The sequence below is a fragment of the Corvus brachyrhynchos genome, unplaced genomic scaffold (genome assembly GCF_000691975.1).
Source record: "Corvus brachyrhynchos isolate BGI_N302 unplaced genomic scaffold, ASM69197v1 scaffold466, whole genome shotgun sequence".
Taxonomy (NCBI): domain Eukaryota; kingdom Metazoa; phylum Chordata; class Aves; order Passeriformes; family Corvidae; genus Corvus; species Corvus brachyrhynchos.
The window spans coordinates 1,358,069-1,379,374 of NW_008238635.1; the positions used below are offsets into that span (position 1 = coordinate 1,358,069).

General features: G+C 50.8%; 1 long non-coding RNA gene across 11 annotated transcripts in view; it reads right to left on the reverse strand.

Moving 5' to 3' along the window:
• The window catches only part of LOC108447441, a 93,847-nt gene that overhangs the window by 47,503 nt on the left and 25,038 nt on the right, over positions 1-21,306 (reverse strand). For 6 of the 11 annotated variants that reach the window (XR_001863005.1, XR_001863007.1, XR_001862998.1 and 3 more), the window contains exons 2-4: positions 6,954-7,318; positions 5,141-5,307; positions 3,945-4,032 (exon numbers count right to left, since the gene is read on the reverse strand). The exons of 2 other annotated variants lie outside the window; for them this stretch is intronic. This is a non-coding gene — a long non-coding RNA (uncharacterized LOC108447441). The remainder of the gene's footprint in view (positions 1-3,944; positions 4,033-5,140; positions 5,308-6,953; positions 7,319-21,306) is intronic. 3 more of the 11 variants (XR_001862999.1, XR_001862996.1, XR_001863000.1) reach the window with 3 other exon arrangements.

Consider the following 21,306-nt stretch of genomic DNA (forward strand, 5'->3'; position numbering starts at 1 on the left):
AATGATCCAAAGCACATCCCAACGTCTCCATGTGTCAACACTCTCCGAGATTCAGAAGGGCAACAAAACACAGTGAGCCATAAGGAAGACACTTGCCTGGAAAACGCCACACTCCAGCCAAGCCTACCTTCACCCTCCAGGCATTAGGCCAAATTACCTGAGCTGGACCATCCTGTGTGGCCCAGGGCTGGACCACCACCCTTCTGCTTCCCTATAGTGGGTTCCAGGTTGACAGTTCCTACTGGGGCCGTAAGTAACTTCATCTGACAGGTACTGCAGCCTGGAGATTTCCCCTTTAAGGCCCTACCCAGCTATAAATATCCTTTAAAAAAAAGCGTCGGACCCAAAGTGTATGAAGCTTCCTGACAGGCTGGGAAAAGAGAAGAGGGTTAAATGTCAGCTAAAACAATCTTCATTTTCTTTTCTAAATTTGTAAAGCTCCCCGAGTCACTGAAGTGAGGAATTTGCCTGTTTGAAGTTCAGCCTGAAAATCCTTTTGCAAAATATTTGCTGAAACACAATAATGTTGGAATTGGAGGGGATTAAAACGGTCCTTGCCCCATCCCCCTGAAGCCCCTCTTTAAGAGGGTTTCTGTAAAGGCAGACTTAGGTCCCCATGTCTTGAAGGCATGATACAAAGGAGAGAGGGAAGGAAATAAAAACGTAAAGCTCCTAACATCACTATTATTGAAATGCCTCATTTGACATTTTGACTGTTTCAATTAGCTAACAAGGAACGCTCCACTTAATCCACCCGCAGATACCGAAAGAAACCGAGTCTTTCCCTTCCCCCATCCCACATCCGGCCTGGCAGCTACTTCCCAGCCTCCTGAGAAATCCCAGCCTGGGTGATGGCTCCTGCCCCAGGCAGCCAACAAGGCAGAGCATACCCAGCCCAATGCTGGCTGACATTAGGGAGCATCCTTCCCTCAAACCCTGGGCACAGCATCAGAAAGTGCAGGGAGGAAGGAAAAGGGCACCCAGAAAAACCACTGCCAGTGCCTTTCCTTACCATTTTGGGGAACACAAGGGCAATGTGGTACTGTCAGACCAACAGAGGAGCTTCTCTCCCTCATTAGGATTAATCAACAAGGAGCCCTGGCTGGTTTGAACCGCACCGAGCTGAAAAATTACCCTCAATGATTCAGTACCCGCAAGAGAGGATGAAACACTGTGAAAACATTTCCCACCTCCTGCACACGGTTCTGGGCTAATTCGATTGGGTTCCTTTTATTTCTCCAGGATTTATCCGCCGCTGTGATTTTCCACCAAGGGAGCCAAAGTGCCAGGAGCTCTCGTGTCAGCACGTGGAACAGCCAGAGCCTTCCTCCACAGAGCCTTTTACAACCTTTAAACACACACACACACACACACACACTCCCCATCCCACGGGTGAGCTCCTGCCTGGGAGGGGACTCGTGGCCATTACAGGGGAGATGCTCCACACTCCATAAAGTCAGGGCAGTCGCCTTCGGCTGGGGGAGCTCTCGGGAAGATTGATTACCCTAGCAGGAGCACTTTCTTTGCTTTGGGCAGGAAAACAATTCACCAGCTCTTCCATGGCTGGACTTTCACAGACAACTCTGCAGGCACCACCAAGAGGATTTTCTCCCACGTTTGGAGGAGGAGGAGTGGGCAAGGAATGATGCACACAAAGCCACACAGATGTTTGATGTCCATGGGACAGCACCTCATCCAAAACACTGGGGTCCTGGAGGCAGTAGGCCCTTACAGTCCCTTACAGGCAATGCTGTCCACCTTTCTTCATATTTGAAGGGATCAAGAGACTGAAAAAAGCCCCAGTGCTGGGTTAATGGTTGGACTTGATGATCTTGGAAATCTTGTCTGGCCTTAATTATTTAAGTGGATTTAGGTGTGGAGAACTACCTGTGACGCCACCTGGTCTAACTACAAGGACTTTTGGGTCCAAACTGGAATGCCTGGAATCTGGCAGGGAGGAGTAGGAGCTGCCTGACAGACTGCAGAGCAAGGTGGAGGCAGTGCACCAAAAGTCAGCAAAAGCCCTTTTTTTGGTGTGTAAGACCCAGGTTTCTCCCTTTCTTCCATAAAGAAGGTCTGGCACAAGTGATGGGACAAATCCTGCCCACTTTATGCCAACCATGACCTCAGCCCGTTTGTTCTGTCCCAACTGACAGCAACACCCTCCATGGGAGAAGAGCAAAATTAGGGCCATTTGGAATAGCCTGTTCCACTGCTACTTAATTAACTCCCACACCTGCGGCAAGCCTATGGTAACAAGAGATGCAATTTCCTCTGCCCATGAAAATAAACATCACAAGAGCACAAATGTTTCCAGGATCACCTCAGCAGAACCTGTCTTCCTTTTGCACAGAAACCAGCTGGCTTTCAGAGCTGTGTCAGATGCCCTCAGCTCCTGAACACCAAGCTATCTTCCATCGTGGGGCTCTCCTCAGCAAAAGGCTTCTGCTGTAGTTCAGGAAAACATATGCGTGTCAGGCAGCACTTAACTGAGTGTGAGACTGTGTGCCAGGAGAACAAAGAGTTTATCCAGGTGCACAAAGGCTTTGTGGGAAACTGACCCTAATCCTCTCCTGAAATACTTTGGCTACCTTTGAGCTCCCAGCCCCAACAAAAGGCACACATGCCATCATAAATAAGACTTGTAAGAAACCCTACATCCAACCTCTGAGCAGTGCTGGAGTTACTTCAAATAATCACTCCTGCTTAGCTTCGCTTTAAACTGGTCCCAGTGCTTCCCTGCTCCAGGACCACTGGAAGGGATCACTGCCCTTCTGCTTGTTGCCAGTCTCCCAAGCTCATGGATAGCCCACAACCAGCTGTCCTTGTGCCAACATCTGCTTTCTCTAAATAGTTCTTCTTCCAGAGTACATCACCTCTTAGCACTGATTTTGTGAAGCCAAACTCGGGGTGTGATAGGATCTGCGTGATCCCGAATTTCTCTGCAGGCTCCTTTATAAGACTGGCCACAGTATCCCCATTATTCCTGGCGTGGTCTCACCACTCCAGCTGACAGCAGGGCTAACATTTCCCCCAGCAACATCCCAGTGGGGCTTCCAACAATCCCCGTTACTCCAGCCTTGGCTGTGTCTTGTCACCCTGATGAATCATAGAATATTCTGAATTAGAAGGGACCCACAAGGATCATCAAAGCTCAACTCCTGGTCCTGCACAGGACATCCCCAACAATCAAGGAGCACATCCAAATGCTCCTTGAGCTCTGGCAGCTACGGGGCTGTGATCATGGCCCTGGGGAGCCTGTTCCAGTGCCCAACCCCCTCTGGGTGAAGTACAGTTTCCTAATATCCAGACTAAACCTCCCCTGACACAGATTCATGTCATTCCCTCAGGTCCTATCACTGCCTCACCCAAGCTTTGCTCCTCCGCTTTCCCACCACAGAAATACAGCACAGAGAGCTGGAAAGGTCCTTAATTCCTGGAAAAGGCAGCTGAAGTCTCACCAACTCAGCCCAGTGCCCAGGATCTCCCTTACCCACTAATAGAGCCATACCCTCATGGAAAAAAAGCACCACTGGGCCTGCAGAAGGGACCTCGCAACAAGTTCTCCATCCCAATCTCCCAGACAATCCATAGGCACCAAATACCTGCTGCATCCCAAGCAGGGGTGCCTCTATTAATCACAGCCCTCTGCAGTTAAAGTTATTTAATTCAGAGGTGACAGAAGCTGCTCAGCTGTTTATGTCCAAGGGTTAAACTTGCCCCAGTCGCACACTAAACACATTTTTTACAATCTGGCAGTGATCCTTGCCTATTAAGCATCTCTGGCTTCAGAGAAGAGGTATTGATTTATCTCGCTTTTATGGCTGGAGGTATTTATTCCTATTTGCTTTCTCGCTTCTTTACCCCAGCTGGGATGGGGGAACGAGGAGGAGGAAAAAAAAAAAACATTACAAAGCTGGTGGAGCCAAGAGGTGATGACTCACAGTTTTCTGATGGAGGGCACGAAGGCTGGGACAAGGGAGGTGGGGATCAGCTCTGGGGCTACGCCAGACTTTGTCACAGGGTTTATTTCTGCAATGAAAAGAGGAAAATCTGTGGCTGGAAGAAAAGGAAATCACATCAAACTTCAGAGGGAAGGTTCCTATCGAAGTTGTGTCCCTATAGGGTGCTTTGTGAGTTAGAGCTTGATTGATTTGTACCAGCTAAGGACCTCAGCAAATCTCTCCTGTGGGAAGAATCTCAACGCTTTCCCGTATCTTAAAGCCAATCTAGAAAGGAAGATAAAACCATACAGCTGCAAGAAAGAGCACGGACTAACATCCCTGATTTTAGCCCACTCCCCATTCTGCCACAGACAACCATTTCCAGGCAAGGCTCCCAGGCAGGGCCCCCACTCCAGTGTCTAACACTGTGTTTCCATCTCTTCCTGTTACAGCCGACGCTGGGATGTGGCTGGCTTTGTTCCAGAGGGCCAGTACAAACACAGACTGGCATTTGCACCCTTCCAGATGTTTCTTTGCACACAGTGAGGTGCCATGAGACGCCTGAGGATGTGAAGAAAGCAACAGGAGGACAGTTCAGACCCTCCAATAGAGCAGATGCTCTGGCTCATGGCACGACTCCCATCTCATATGCCCAGCTCGTTCTGTCTCCCAGTCGGGAGTTTGCTTCTCAGAAATGCCAAAAAGTCACTCACTATAAAAAAACCAATCACATCCCTTTGCAGCAGCATCCAGTGTCAATGTATCAGCCTTAAACTCTGCCACAGAACCTTCTCACAACACAGGACCAGGCAGAAAGCATCCTGCTCTCCTGTGGCTGCCTGGACTGTTTTGGGGATATGGTTTAGAGGTGAACACAGCAGTGCTGGGTTACCAGCCAGATCAATGATCTTAGAGGTCTTTTCCAGCCTTAACAATTCAATGATTTTGGCTGCAGGCATGTTTGAGGAGACGATGCTTTTCACTCCCACATGCAGGCAATGCAGATTCAACACAAGCCTATGGGCTGTAGGCACCATCTTAGGATTTCTGGAAGCACAGTTCACGTCTTTGTTTCTGAAATCCCATAGCACAGGGCTTGGGGACCGAAAGTGAGCAAAGGCCTGACTAAACAGGGAAGGATGGGGGAAAGAAGGGGAGGAAAGAGCCAGGGGCTGTGGGGAAGAGGGCAGGAATACCTGGACAGGAGAGATGGAGCAGGTCCTGCTGCAGCAGGGAGAGCTGAAAGGCATTTGAGGGAGGTGGGAGGCGCACTTTCGAAGTTCTGGAGTAAGAAGGGTTGAGGGTTTGGAACCCCATACAGAGGAGCAGCAGCCCTGGAGCACAGAGCACTCCAAGTCACGGCCTGAAAGAATAAAAAAACAAACAAAAAGCTACAGTAAAAGACTTCTGGACACAGCACAGAGCCACTGAAAGACCCTTCTTTGCACCCCACTGAACCTGCAAAGCCCAGGATCTCCCACCAGTCCCAAAGGCTGCAAATCTCTCCTAGAAGAGCCTTGTGTGTCCTCTGACAATTTAGCCCAGCTAAATTTGAACTCCCACCCTGTTTGTTTGTCATCCCTCCCGCTTCCAAGAGGAGCCCGCGCTTCCATCCGTCAAACACAAGGTGCAGAGAGAGAAGGAATGAAAGGAAGAGGTGGGCTGGTGGCAGAGAGCACGGAGCCGCCACTGAGCGCAGCCGGTTCACGCTTCATTAGCATCCTCTCTCACCAAGCTGCGAGCACAGCCTTGCAGTCTGGCTACACGCAGACAGGCAGGCAGGGAAGGAGCACATTTCCATTTGGAGCCCATCTTCCCCCTTCCCAAACCCGGCTAACCCCCGTGGAGGCTTCCTTGGGCTCAAAGGTGCACGCTTCTGCTCCAGCGTCTCCCGCACTAGTTAAATACACCTCCAGGCAAACGTCAGGAGCGAGCCCGGTTTGAAACTTACTGCGTTGTCAAGATGACAAGTGCTGTGCCAGGCTGTTAGTCTCTGCTGCCCTTCCTGGGTCTGTTCCCCCTCCCCTTCTCCTCATTAGAAGTTCCCTTGATAAACCTAGGCTGGGTATTTTTTTTTAATCATTTAAATGTTTTCTTAACTTCAAAACATCAACAGCTGCAGGACTGAAAGAAGAAGAACGATGTTTTTACACCAATACAGACAGAGATTCAGCCTGCTACGAGACAGCAGGATGGGTTCATGGACGGGGAAGAGCCCCAGTGTATTGTACTCATGTGGCCACAAGCAGGAGCCCAGCCTGGAAGTCTCAGTTCCCCATGGGCTGCTGCTGGCTCACCCAGCCTGGCAATCCTGACGAGGGAGTTGGGAGCATGTCAGCACATCCTGCAGCCTCGTTTAGCTCAGCTTTCTCCATTCTCATATCTAGTATGATCTTCAAAGCCGCCGGTTTCTGTCCTCCACACAACAGCCTCCACAGCCCCAACCCACGTTCATGTGAGGCTGGCATCAAGGATGGACCCAGAGTCTGAATGACGCCCATAAGCATAACAGCACAAAGCAAAAAGTCCTGAGGAAGGAGCCCACAAGCCAGGCAGGAGCACAGACTGACAGACAGACATCTGGAAGCCCAAAACACAGGCTCAGTCACTGCTGATGTCAGCATGAGACTGCAGTAGCCCACAGGACAATTTGTCTCGTTATGCTCAGTGCCTTTGCCTTCAGTAAATTCTGCCCCTCTCCATGTGGCAGCCTCGGGGCGAGGGGGCCAGGCCCTCACCCCCTTCCTCCAGCACCCTCGCAGGGAGAGGCACTGAGGATTGACTGTTCTTGGTTCTCTGCAGGACAGACAGCAGGGGAGGGTCGTTAGTTTGGCTTTCTCCTTCCTGGCCTACTTCTCAGTCTCTGTGTCTCCATGTCCTTGGACTTCTGCTCTTGATTACTGGATCTTTTATTCTTATTAGTTAAGGGTTTGAGAAGCACAAAGAAGCTCCCCTTGAAAACAAGGTGAAGCACTGAACCTTCCTACAGGCCTCTTCTATTACACTCACCTGCCTGCGTTCCTCACAGCAATAAAAGAACTCCTTTTCCCTGTCAGATGGGCTGGAAAGCATCTTCACTAGCAGCCCAGCTCCTGGAAGAGCTTGCTTTAAGTCTTGGCCAAGCCATTGAACCAAAGCAGCTTGAGGTGGAATGAATTACACATTCTCCTCTTGCCTTCTTTGACTCCAGTGGCTCTCACAGCCTCTCCAAGCAGCAGCAAGTCCTGCAGCTGGGGCTAAGTGGTCAGAGGAGTCTCCCGACCTCACCTGGGCTCTTCCTGTGTGGTTCTCCAGGGCTGGCTCCCACCCCTTCCAGGAGCACACACAGCATCTGGCACCAGGTCTCCAGCCTGAGCAGGGGCTTCTTGGTACCACTGACAAATAAATAACCATGATTAGCTCCTCTAAATGAGCATTCCCATCTTCTAAAAAACATCGTAAAAAAGGAGAAATGAGCCTTAATTCACTTTTATTGTCACAACTGACATGTTGCAAGATCTTAATTGGACTGAAAAGAGTTTCCAGTAAGGAGATGCTGTTTAACTAACTCATTAGCAGCAGCCTGACAGAGAAGGATGCTCCAGCTTTAGGAAAGGGAAAAGAAAAAACAGATCCCACTGATTCTCCACCTGCCCATGCCCCCAGACAGCCCCAGGAAGGAACACAGTGAAGAGCCTCTTCTTTACCTCAGGCACACAGCAGTGTGCAGCACACACCCATTCAAACATCTGCCCTGTGTTCCCTTCCCCCAATCAAGAATGACCCCAGAAAGGGACCTGTGGGCAGCTGCCCTCAATTTGAAAATATTTGAGTCCTTCATTCCTATGCACCACCTCCAGGATATTCAAAAGTTCCTGAGCAACAAGGGCTTCACCTCTTCTCCAGAGCTGTTTCCACCCTGGGGCTCTCACAAGGTCTTGGGAAGCAAGACAAGGAGTGTTCCTCATCTGTCTAGCTCCTAGCTCCTCATCTGTCTCCCAACAAGCAGCGGGACTGCTTTGCCTCACCGACAGAAGAAATATATCAACCCAGAGACTGATAAAACATCACCCCAACAAGGCAAACTTTCCAGCAAATTCTGAACCCCAGGGACAGGAATGGAAAACGCTGTGCAGGTGTCACAGCCAGCCCAGCATCAGCTGCACCCCGGCACCTCTGGCTGGGACAGACAGCTCTGCGCCAGTTGTTCCACCCAGCAGATCTGGAGCAGTGCCTGGCTGGTTTACTCCAGCTCTCTCTGTCCCAATGCAGATAAATTTAGTTTTCTGCTCTCGCTGCCTGGGGAAGAGTAGGGAGGGGGAGCTGACATCTTTCAAACGAGACCTTAAAAATAAGCTGTCTGCATGTCTGGACGTTGAAGAATCCCAGGCAGAGCTTTGCCTGGGTAAAAGAGCTCGCTCCAGCACCCTAACCAGGCTGCACCCTAACCAGGCTGCTACCCAGCCAGAAACAGCTGCAAGCATGACTGGCATTTCTTGCTGTGCCCAGGGTGCTCTGGGGGTGCCACCATGCTGTGTGCCACGTACACATGCAGTGACAGCCCCTGCTCTTCATTTCTTCAGCTCTTCGCAGAGATTTGGAGGACAGGAGCCAGAGCAGAATCAGGAATAAGAGTCCAGACTGCCTATTTTTCACAACTGACACCCACTCCAGTCACTAGCCCAGCTGCCCTCCCAGAGACACTTGCTTTCCCTGGGGCTGAAAGCTGCTCTGTAAAGGCAAGTAAGTATTTGATAAAGAAAATAACAGGATGAATAAAACCATGTGTTTGTACAAGAAAGCTTTTGCTCTGATCTTTAGTGCTGCAGTATGTTTTGACCTACTATTGCAAGACTCAGCTACATCTTCCCTCCTTCCAAATGTGACAGAAGGCGAAAAGGAAGCCGCGGCTGATGCCGCAGAGCCCTGTGCTGGGATTCCAGCTGAGAAACAGCCTCGGCAGAGCTGCCCACACAGGCACACGGATCAATCCCCACGCCCTCTGCTCCCCTGTCACCTGCAGGAGGAAGTGCACGGGTACATACACAAATACACACACACAGGCCTGAGTCTCGGCTCAGACACTCGGTGAAACACCAGTAGCCTCCACCACAAGGAGAAACACACCCACGAGATGATATACTTCCTAATGAGGGCTGGCATTTACCAGCTACCACAAGAATCCTGCATTACCCGGAATAAAACCTACAGACAGAACCACCCCTGCTTGGACAGGGCCAGCAGCAAAAGACCTCACACCCACCCAACACTTACGAGGAGCTGAGGTTTGCCAGTGACTGCATCTGCTGTTGTGTGGCATTCAAGGGGAGGATCAATGACTCCAAGTGGCTTTTGCTGTAGAGCCTCTCTAGGCTGTCTGGCTACTATACAGCCCTGCTGGCTTATCAGTTCTGTGTTGACACAGAGGAAAAAGGGGCTCTAAGCACCAATATCAGAGGCTTGCAGAATGACAAAGATCCCAAAAAGCACTAACAAACTCCTGGGATCTCACCCAGGACAGGATTAAAACTCCAAGGTTTGTTCCAGAGAGCTTGAGCACCAACTCCTCCTCAGCACAGGCAAGCTCTGAACCACACACAGTCCAAGTGCATTTTTGCAGTGGACTCCAAACCCTCACTGGACATGCCTCATCTGATTTACTACTGCTGCCATGGAAGGTGGATTTATTCCCAAATTTAGCAGCTGCCAAATCATTGTGACAGTGCTCACATGGGGATTTGCCACAAGCTTTTGTTAAGCCAGGGCAGAACTTGCAGGCTGAACAGCCCTTCCCTCGAGAGGAGGCAGTGGCCTCGCTCCATCACAGCGTGGGTTGCTCATTAGGTATCTCACTCTTGCCTAAATCCATTGGTGAGCCTCTTTGGAGCTGGTCCCTCACCTTTCAAAGATGACACAGTGACAGGAGACAAGGAGCTGACATGGAAAAGAAGACTTCTAAACTTCAACCCCAGCTTGGCATGCAGGGCACATGGCAGCAGGTTTATTTTTCCAGCAAGTAAGTTTCCTTTCTTCCAATCAACTCTGAGGCAATAAGAAGTGGGTTTCAACAGGGCATAAATCTGCCAGCAGCACATCGAGGCTTCAGAATAGCAAGGGCACAGACAATTGTCCAGCAGAAAAGAAAAAAAAAGGGTCAGAGCAGTAACTCTTCCAGTATTTGTTCCACAAACAGAGAGGGTTTACACAGCTTTTCTGGGCAATTATAGGGCAGGAAATAAATCTCAACAGAAACTCATCTTCTTCCCCCTCTTTTTGCAGTCAAATCTCTTTGCCTCCCGCCCCTAGCACTGTCCCCAAAATGCTTTGCAACAAGATGTCACTTACACAACCCAAGGCTGAGCCCCAAGAGCCGGTGGAGAAGTGTATTAAATTTAATAGCATTGCTCCAGGTAATCTATGACCACTTATAATCAATTGTCCATGCCTGCTGCAGCATGACTGGAGCCATTTTCCCAGGCTGCAGGTGCAGGACCGGCAGAGAAAGCTCCTGTGTAGGCTGGAGCTGGGAGCGAGCTGTCACATGGCCTTGAGAGGCTGAGAGACAGCCAGGCAGCTCACCTGTGCTGCCACACTCCTGGAAAGCCAGGCTCCAAGGTCGCCTGGGGGATTGGAAAGCCCAGGCACAAGCACGCCAGCCCCAAAGAGACTATTATCTGTGCTGGGGGAAAAACAAGGAGGAACCAGTCTCTCTCCTTTGGCATCAACTCAAGGAGGCAAGAAAAGGATCACTGTCTGTTTTATGCAGTGGGAAATGATGCACAGGGAGATAGGAATGATTTCTCCTCTGCTGTGGCAGAGCTGGGAAACGATTGGCATCTCCTGCAGCCCCTGAAATCCAGCACCCTTTCTGTACTTTGCAGAACCAGCATCATTCCTGGTCAGGAGCAGCTCCAGGCTCCTCCACAGTGCTGAGGGGGAGTATGAGCAGCCCTGGGCAAGAGGCGAGGCTGGGAGAGCCAGGCCAGGCAGGCACAGGGGAGAGGGAGGGGATGGAGGACAAGAGGAGAGCTTCAGGAGCAGAGCTTGCTCCTCCAATCCTTCCATGCAGGAAGGAAATGCTCTCACACCCATCTCATCACTTCCCTGAGTGGAAGCGGTAGGAATTAGCTGAAGAGGAGACTGTGCCAGATCCCAGGTCAGCTGTTGTCACCACAGCAGCCAAGTTCAAGCAAGATCTGGGTCCACCTCTATTTCTGGTCCACAGAGTAAACCTGATTCTCCCAAGATGAGGGTACACTTAGATTCATAAAACCCCAAGGAGCCACAACGTGTACAAACAGCCCAGACCTTTGCTGAATATGGCACTTGCCTTCCACACTGCTCAGCTCTCCGGGGACCTCAGCAAGGGGGCTGAGTTTTGTTGCCAGCTTCCAGGAGGCTGTAAGAGGGAAGAGTTACAAGACCCCAGTCTACATGTGCTGCATTTCACAGCGCCCGGGGCAGGAACACATCCCTGGCTTTCTGGGTCTTCCTCTCCTCTTCTTGACCACAAATGGGTTGAGTCCATGATAAAACGTGGTCAGAAGCCAAGTGAGATTGGCACCAAGCTTGAAGCAAAGCTATCAAGTGCAGCCAGTGAGGGACAGCAGCCTTCAGGCTCCCTCCATCTTTCTCCCTTGACACTTCTATGGACAAAGAAAATACCTGTCACACTGGCATCCAGCAGAGAAGATAAACACAGGCACAGCCTCTGAGGTGTGGTCTCCATCTGGCATCGAAGCAGAAGCCCTGGGGAAGGAGGAGGGTACTGAGCCCAGCATCCCCATCACTCAGGCACTGAGCAGAGGCAGGTGCAGGGAGGAGGTGGCAGCAAGTGACAGCTACAAGTGTGCAGGAGCAATTACGGTCCTCTCTCCAGCAATACTGCCCTTCCCTAAGCTCCCAGCTCTCCCCCAGCCAAAGACAAGGCCCTAGTTCCACGGAGGCAGCCTCCACACGCATTGGGAACAGCAGAACCCCTGTCTGCATCCTCAAGCACACGGGGGAAACGCCTGAGCTTTGTCACAGCAAAGGACACCCACCACCTTCAAAAGCCCTGCTACCTCCTTGACCAACAGGCAATTGTCCGAGCACTCAGTCCTGAGCCAATTTCATCACGTGGAGGGGAAGGACAGCCAGGAAACTACTGTCCAGCCTGCTAAAACCGCTGGTCCCCCGAGGTCACAAAATTCAAGGCACTTTCACTGAGGAAGCGATAAGAGGCAGCGGGGTGCTAAGCTGTCCACTTCAGCCCGGCGTTAATCGCGGAGCTTCTCCAGAGCCTGGCACGAAAGGGATCCACGGAGCTCGCCCGGGAAGCGGCTCCTGGGCTCCAGAACAGAAACACTGCCATCTAGAGGCCCACTGCCTTTCCTGGGAAAGGGGCTGGGAAAACCTGGGAGGAATTTCCATGCTCCCCAGGCACCCGTGGGGAAGAGAGCTGTCAGAAGGGACACGCGACCTGAGGTTTGGGCCAGACTCCAGGACATTTCAGTCATCATTGCTCAGAGAGCTTTAAGGAATGTTTCAACCCTTGCGTCTTTCTTTTCTCCTTGGGAGAACTCGGTCAGAGCTTGGCTAACGATTGTTCCTTCTACTGTGGGGTGTTTGAAAGCTTGGAGAGATGTGAGCTGGGGAAGCATCTCTACACCCTTGGGCAGACCATGCTGAGGGGACTGAACTGTCCTGTGGCACCAGCGCGGCACCACTGCAGTACCCATGAAATGGAAATAGCTGTGAAAGCACCTGGCTCAGCCGTGGAGCTCAAACTCTTTCTGCACACAAGAAAAGTGCCAACCACCCAAATTCCAAGGGTGGGCTTGGAATCTGAGACAAAGGTAAGCTCAGATCCCAGCAGACACCACTTCAAATCAGGCCCACACTCCACAGCAGAGACATTCTCCATAACACTTTTTGGCCCGTGCTCCTCTCCCAGTCAACAGCCCCTCCCTGCTGCCTCTATCCCACAAGACCAGAGTGGCACATCACCAGCACCTCCTTGTCAGCAGAGGGAGGCAGGTCCTCCACAGAGCAACATGGCTCAGGCAATGAACGCATGGGACATTTCCAGGGCTGCCCGCAGTGTCCTGCACTGGTGCGTTCAGTGCTGCAGAAACCACACCTACCCCAAAGCACCAGGAAAGGGGAGAGCACAGCAGCCTCCACCCTTTGCAGTGGGCCAAGCACCAGCAGCCAAGGCCCAGCATTGCTCCTGTGGCTGAGGTGGTGGCCTCCACAGCAGAGGAAAGTGGGACGAGAAGCTGGGTAGATCACAGAAGAGAGGATGAGCCAGAGAATTCAGCTGAATTTACCTACCATCCTTATGGTAGGTAAAATAAGGCTGGCCCACTGAAGTCACTGGTGTAGACTGGATGGTACCAGTAGAGAATAGGAGCTGGAGAAGGCAGCCTCCAAGCTGAAGAAACCTCTCAGCCCTACAGAGCAGCTTGCAAGCAAGATGCAGATGTCTAGCACTTCACCCTCCAAGATGCCCAGCAACAGCACTACACAGTCACTGTCACACCCAGAGAGCAGCCTGGACCCCCTAACTCTGCCCCACGGTGAGTGCAGACCCTATTGCCATCCACTGCCACAGTGGTGGGACACGCCAGTGCTCCTTCCACCTCTGCAAGCTCACCTGGGAGCATCAAGCACATCCTCAAATCCAGACCAGTGCTTAGTTGGAAAGCTTTTGTCAGCAAAGATTAATTTCTGTGGTTTGCAGGTTTCTACCTGAGCTACCTCAGAGCTTGAGCTCTCTGGGGAGGAAAAGAAAAGATAATAAAATCCCCTGAACGTGTGATCAGAAAGGAAGCCTGATCGGGTGTCCTGCAGTCCTCTCACGTTTTTAAACGGGTGAATCACTGGAACTACTAAAGAAAAGAAAAATCACCTAGCCTGAGCCCTGGAAATCTCATCTGCGAAGGTGAGAAACTAGAAAAACACACTTGAGGCACAGGTTTTGAAAAGAAACCACTCCTCAGTCTTAATTAGGGCTTGCCCAGACGAGGCAGCCATTAAGGTGCTTGCACAGGGAGCTGTGGTTAGTGTCCACTAATGGATGAGTAAGAAGACACCCCAGGATTTAAGCTACCAGCGCCTCCGAGGACCTATGGAGGGGAGGCTTCTTGGCAGCTCTCTCTTCCTCTCCTCCACGGTCAGCAGGCTGGTGATGGATGTCTGAGTGCCAGCCCTCCTCTCCCACAGCACATCATTTGATTTGCCGCAGACGCGGCGCTGGAGGTCCCTGGCAGCACTCTGCGTGCCAGGAGAGGTCACTGGCTCTTTGAATAACGTCTTCTTACAGTGCCAAGAAGTGACATCAAGCTTTGCCCCCTGCCACCCCCCTGGCATCACAGGGATGCTAGTCAGAGTAGGGGTGAGAGGAGGCGCGTTCCCCGCCGTCTCTGCTGCCCGTGTGTGATTTATACCGGCTGTGCCAGACGGACAGGCCCAGACGGGGGACCGAGATGGATGGGGATACTGCTCTGCTCCACACCAGCCCAAGACTTCCTCCATGTCCCCTCCACAGAGGGCTTGCCCAGGACAGATTACTGTTTGCATGCAGGTGTTTGACGGGAGAGCATCTCCTGGGATGTTGCTCTGCAAGGGGCCATGTTGGACAGCCCAAAATGCTCAAAAGATCCTCTGCTGACGTCCTGAGACAACATGTGAGGCAGCAACATGCTGACACAAGAGACACAGATCACATAAAAGGCACTTGCATTCTTATATTCCTTTCCCTCTCCACCCTAGCACAGGCTTGCAAGCCTGCCTTCTGCTCTCTGACCCTGCTTTGACAGGCACAGCTGGTCCACAGACCAGCAGGTCAGACAAACAAGTGGTGGCACGTGGCTCACAGAGCTGGATAGGAGCAGCTGAAAGACATACGAGACAGACCCAACCACAGAGGGAGTCAGCACTGTGAGTGAGGACCCCTGACCCCAGGTCTTGCTTGGGAAGCTCCCCTTCTCCCAGCATTTGCAGCTTCAAGTTGCTAAATGGCCTTACTTTAAAACAAACCTGAACATCTCCTAACAGGATAGAGGCTACAGGTGTGTATTCTCCTCATTCTCCAAAATCCACCTTCACTGCTGGTCTCCGGCCCAGACATGAACACTCATGAGCAGCCACCTACAAACATCACAGACCTCTCTGGAGCCATTTGATATTTATTGTGGCATCTCCACTGACCTCTCCAACCAGCAGGATGATGCAGGACTTGAGGGCATCACTGCAAAGCTCTCAGCCTGAAAATACAAACATTGTCCCACCACTGGGTCACTCACCACAAGATCTTCCACCACTGCAGCCAGCTAGGACCCTCAGCAATTTTCAGCTGCAAAGTCAGCATTTAGACAGGGCTGCTGCTGCTGCTCTCCCAGCCATGAGCTGGAGATTTAAAAACCACACTCTAGACAGGGAAGCTCCGGGATGGGTGGCAAGGGGGGAAAATGTTCATTTGGCCTTGGCAGAACAGCACGGCAGCACCAGCAAACCCTCGGCTTTGAGGGCAGAGGAAAGCACTGGCAGCTACAAATTACTGATCAATGTTGAGTAACAACAACAGCAGCTAATAAGGAAGGGCTGATCAGCTTACCATGGCAGTAATTATTCCTGACACCAGCCCTCAGAAGGAGCATCCAGGCTTAGCACGCTGTCTACCATGATGATAACCCAAGATAACTAGAGAAATTTTGTGCTGGAGAAAGGGAGGGGGAAGAGAAAAAACCCTCAGCAATTAGCAAGACTTGTGGTGCTAATTACACTGTGAATGGTGTGCAGGCTTTGTCAGAGCACACTTGAGCCTTCCAGGTGATGCCAGGGAGGGATGAAGTGGCAGCACACCTTTTCACGTGACAAACAATTCTGGCACCTGGTTATTTTTGAGAACAGCACAACTCTCTGCTGCTGACACCGAAGCTGGCACGAATCCTTTGCCATCGTTGCCTGAGGAAAAGCCTCTCATCTCCATAGTGTAGTGGAGCTCCAGTTCAGCTTCACATCACTAGGTGGTACTGAGCCCACCTAACCTGGGTACAGGACCAATTCAGGATGAGATACAGCCAGCACAAGAATAGAAATCTTAATTAACCAACATGTCTGAGCCGTGTATGTTCAAAGCATGCTGCATTCACCCACAGCTGCTCAGGATCCCGTGGTGATGATGCTCTGCAGTGCTGCAGAAGCCCAGGCACAAAGGTCCCCATCACTTCCAGTGCAGCCACCAACCCTCCCACTGAAGAGAAGTTTCCATCAGCATCCCTTCACCAGCACAGGAAGAGTTACTGCATCCAGCAGGGGTAGCAGAGTGAATGTGTGAACACACATGTGCTTCCCCATGCGCTTCTTACTGATAGATCAGGTGAGAAAAAAATCTAACAGCCCCCGAGGCTCGCGATGGCACACTCTCCTCACCCACCTCTCTCCCAGGCAGGTGTAATTAAAGGCACCATTTTCTTGCATCCTTCATTCAAGGGGGCTGACAAATGGCTCTCTGAGCAACGGTGTGTGTTTTATGGACGTGAGCTTCTCGGAAGGGCAGCTGCTCCGGGATGCGGGTCACCGCCATTGCCGGCTCACGGCATCGCGAGTTCTGCGAGTCCAGAGACGAATGAGGAGCTTGCAGCACTCCTCCACACAGAGCAGTGCAGTCACGAGGGTCACTGGAGCCTGTTCAGACCTTATCCTCTCCGACTCCTCCCTCTCCTCCAAGACTCACAGGCTTTGGCACCTTATGGAGGATGGGGACTTCACCTTGGCCCTGGGGTCTTTGCAGAAAGCCAGCCCCCTGTCAGGAACACAAACCAGTCTGGCAAGATCCAGCAATTCAAGAGACAGAGAAGGTGCCCATAAGCACTGGGTTTCTGGCCCACACATTTGCCAGCACTTCCCATAGGTGAGTCCTACTCCTCTCCCTCCCTTCAAGGGTGTTCTGTGCCAGCCCACCCTTCCCATCCCACACAGAGCTGTCATAAAGCCCACAATCCTAATATAGGGCAGCATCAGGGGGACATGGCTACTAGCCCTTGCACAAACAAAATCCTATTACAACAGAGATCCTGATTCCAGCCTTTATTTACAGAAATTATTACTACAAAGGACCCTGAGGGAAATCACAGTTCTATGCTGCATACACTGAATTCATCACTGCTAGGTAAGAAGCCTCACAGTATTTTGAGACACACCGAGATGCAAATAACATCTGAGTTTTATGTCGTGGAGTGGGAGACAAAAGGGAAAAAAACAACCACAGCCTAAGCCGTCGCAGGAGGAGGAAAAGGGAATGGCATGAGTGTTTCTTCTGTCCAGCCCAAGGCAATTGTTATCCACAAGGTGCACTAAATCCTTTGTGCCGCTCGATTAAATTTACAGCTGACCTAAGCACAGATTGCTGTTCTGCCAAAAAAGAGCAGTCCAGACTCAGAGCTGTCCACAGGGTGAACGGCCATGGCCCTGTGCAGACATGTGGGCAAGGTAGGGCAAGAGAACGGAGATGCTTGCTGCAGGGCTGGAACAGTTCGGAATTGCTGCCATGTGCAGTATCATGAGCCGTGCCAGCACTGACACCAAATCCTGTGCTGGAGCATCTACTTTCAGGTGAGGGAATACAGATGAGGAAGGGGAGCAAACCCCCACTACACCCTCCTGAGATGCCACATTCGGACAAGCAGGGAAAACCAAGGCATCAAGCACCTGGGGCACCCTCCCATCTGCAGCTCCTGCATAGCCCAGTGATGCTCAAACACCAACACAGTCCAGCAGTCAGAGCATTCCCCTGTCACAAACCTTGACTGGTTGATAGGAGAAGAGAGGGAAAAGGATTGTGATGTCCAACAGGGAACCGACAGATCTTCCTGGGGCAGATCAACCTCTCATGCACACTGGTCAGGCATACTGGAAGGAAGGAGGAAGAAGAGAAGGCATCTGACCTTACACAAATCTACAGGAGCTGCTCCTAAAATTTGCCAGTGCGAAGCAAGCAAGGCATCGGAGAAGGGGAGGTGAGGTTTCTGACGCTGCAGTGTGGGTTCCATGGCACTGTAAGGGTTATAAATCAGAGAGCTGACACCAGACTGACTGCATGGATCACACCAGGCACTATCAGAATCACACACACCCACCACAGAGAGACCTTCTCCAGCAGAAGGGTCTCCCTCGCACTGCTGGTTGTAATAACAACCCATTATGACTTTGCTGTACAAAGCCAGGAATGCTGACTTTAATGACAGGCCAAGGATGCTCTCAGTGCCTGACCTGCACACATTTCCATGTGATGTTTCTTCAGCTGCTCCCATCCACCTAGAAATTATTAATCCCATTTGCTTGAAAGTATCTCCCCAAGGTGAAGCTCCCATGTCTCAACATTATCAGAGGAAAGCATATCCTGACAAGAGGAAGGTCCCATCAGTTGACACTAATGGGTGAACATGACAGTTCTCCAGGAGGGACTCAGGAGAAATGGTGTTGCTCTGGGACAGCCCAGGTAGGATGGGAACATCACAGAGGGGACATCAGCACAGGGTGCAAGCTCAAAGGCTGAACCAGACTTCCAGAAATGGAGGCCAGAACCAAACCATTCCTTCTTTGTGTCCTCAATCAACTCATCTCTCCTGCTGCTGTCTCCACCAGAAAGGGAGGCCGTGGTCTTCCTCACATCTATGGACCACAGCCAAGGCAGCAGCCCGGACAAGGCAGGGTAACTCGAGGGTTGGCCCCTGCAAAGCTGTTCATCAGTATTTCAAGGTGAATCTGACAACACAGCTGGTTACCTAAGTGTTAAGAACATGCTTCGCTCCAGCCTTTCATCTCGAGCAACACACAGCGCCAAAGGGCAGCTTGCCAAAAGCAAAAATCACATGCAGGACGAAAAGCATCACCCCTGGGAAATCTGCATCCAAGGAAGGCTGGAAACCTCCCCCCCAAATCTGACAGAATTCGAATCCCTCCCCTGCTGAGACAGTCTCTTTCAATTTCTTCAGTGGATGTATTTCACGCCTCACCTGCAGAGCGACTGTTTCCTGGAGAAGGAGGAACCATGGAGAAGTTTGAGCACGGCACAAAGCCAAACCTGGATCGTGTGCCTTTTTTTTTTTTTACCCTTTCACCCCCCACTGAGGCGTGTTAGGAGTGAGATTTCTGAGAGCCCAGCAGTATTGTCAGTGCCCGAGCCCCCTGCCAGCAGCCCTGAGCTGGCAGGAACAATAGAGCCTCTTCGGGAACCTTTCCTGCTTGCTTTCTCCTCACAGCACAATCGGAGGCTAAACTCACACTCCAGCAACAGCGCCGTGGATGAGTCATCCTGGCTGCTGTCAGCCGGAATGACTAAGGATGAAATGGCATCGCTTATCAGCAATGAGGTGGCTGCAGGACCACTGAGACAGCCACAGACTGGGACTAGGAAACAGAGCCCAAAGCAGGGACTTTCTCAAAAGACCCAACCTTTTGTCCAACTCCTACACAAGCTCAGCATTGCTTCAAAGCCTAAAACCAACTTAAACTTATCTGCTTGCAGGGACAGCAACTGGCTCTTGCACATGCCTATGGAAGATAAAACTTTGAGGGGCTCAATGACAACTATAGCACCAAATTGTGTCAAGTTTTTAATGTTTTCAAGTTGGGAGTCCAGCAGGGTCAACAGAAGTGTGCTCACAGATCATAATGGCTCTGACTAATCACAGCCAGCTCTTGGCTGGCTGCCTGGTTAAAACCTGGATTACTCCAATGGGAAGCTGACCCTGATTTAAACTCAGGGCCACATTTTACAGCTTCACATTGCAGCTGCCAGGCTCTCCCTGACATACCTTTTTTATGACATTGCTGTTTCCCCTCACACTTCTGGTGAGCCACCAAGAATCAGGGCCATTAGCAAGGTCTCGTAGCTGACAGGTCTAAGACCGCAACCCGCAGCCAGCAAACCGGTGTGATACATTAAATAGCTGAGCAACTAAACCCACTGGCTAAAACATCAGTCCTGTGGGGAGGTCTCCCTAAGCTAGCCCACGTTAGTATTTATTACTAATAACACCTAATAATACCAATATCTTTCCACTCACACACTTTTCCATCAGGATGCAGGAACAGGAAACCCATTGCAAGAAAGAGCCACACAAAGTATAAAATAAGACATTTCAAGAGCATCTCTCCAGCTCCAAAAGCAGCCCCCGAAGTAGCCCTTGGCCTGCAAGACAGGTCCCTGTGTTCCTGCGGCACATGGAACCCTAAAAAGTCACGACTCACCAGCATTTCCACCCCTGGTATTTGAAATGTAACAAACTAGATGATTTTTAAGGTCCCTTGAAACTCAAGCCATTCTGTGATTCACAATAGAGTGGGTATACTAGAGATCACCTCTTGCCCAAATATATATAATTTTGGTTGGCAGCTGTAATGGACATCAGAGCCTCGCTCTCCAGGGGAGATTTGGCTGGAGATCACCTCCAAATCAGCTGTCTGACTGGAATACAAAGGCAGGAGCTGGCACTGAGAATGGTGCTTCAGGGATTGAGAGCTGACTCCTTCCCAAATGGCCAAGTAAAGCAGATAAAGGAGCTGTAGGTTGATTTGATGATTTAATCAATAAGATAATTATATTAATTCAATAGTTTGATACAAAGCCACTTCCTTTCTGTTTAACTGCATTTCAGGATTTTCATGGCTGAGTTGATCAAATACATAAAACAGCAAATTTGTGCTAATTAATTAATATTATATGTATTTTCCTTAACTATGAATTGCAGAGGCCCAGAGGCAGAGAGCACTATCACCCAGCAACCACATCATGACAGCCCATAGATTTGCATCTACAGTCACCACACAGCCAACTACCTGTGCCAGAATTCATCCAAAATGCAGGACAACTGTGCCATGAGGGCACCTGGCAGAGAACAGAGATGCAGATGCATCCACATCCTTGAAGTGTGGGCATCTACGCTTAATAGAAATTACGACTTCTGCTGATGGAGTAAAGAAGGATTAATATCAGGTAGAGAGTGGTTTTCCATTTACAGGAAAGAGGAGTAAAGTGTCATCCTTCAGGAGGACGGAAGACTCTAGGGGTTCACCTTTAGCCTTGCACCCTAAGGGAACACCAGCTAGAGAAGCCAGTCAGCAACACCACCACCCCTGCCCAAAGCTAAAATTACATGGTGAGCCCCATCCCTGCTATTAATGCCCTAGAGAACCACTGTAAGAGGGCAAAAAAACCCCACTGCTACTCATGCCCCAGAGAACCACTGTAAGAGGGAAAAACTGTGACAGCAACCTCTACCTTGTTAGACTGCAGGGCATTCCTCCCCAAGGCAGGGAGCAAGTGTTCTTCACTGTCCTTCCCACAAAGGTGCTCCACTGCTCCTGTTGCTGGGCAGCAGCATTTGAGAAAGCA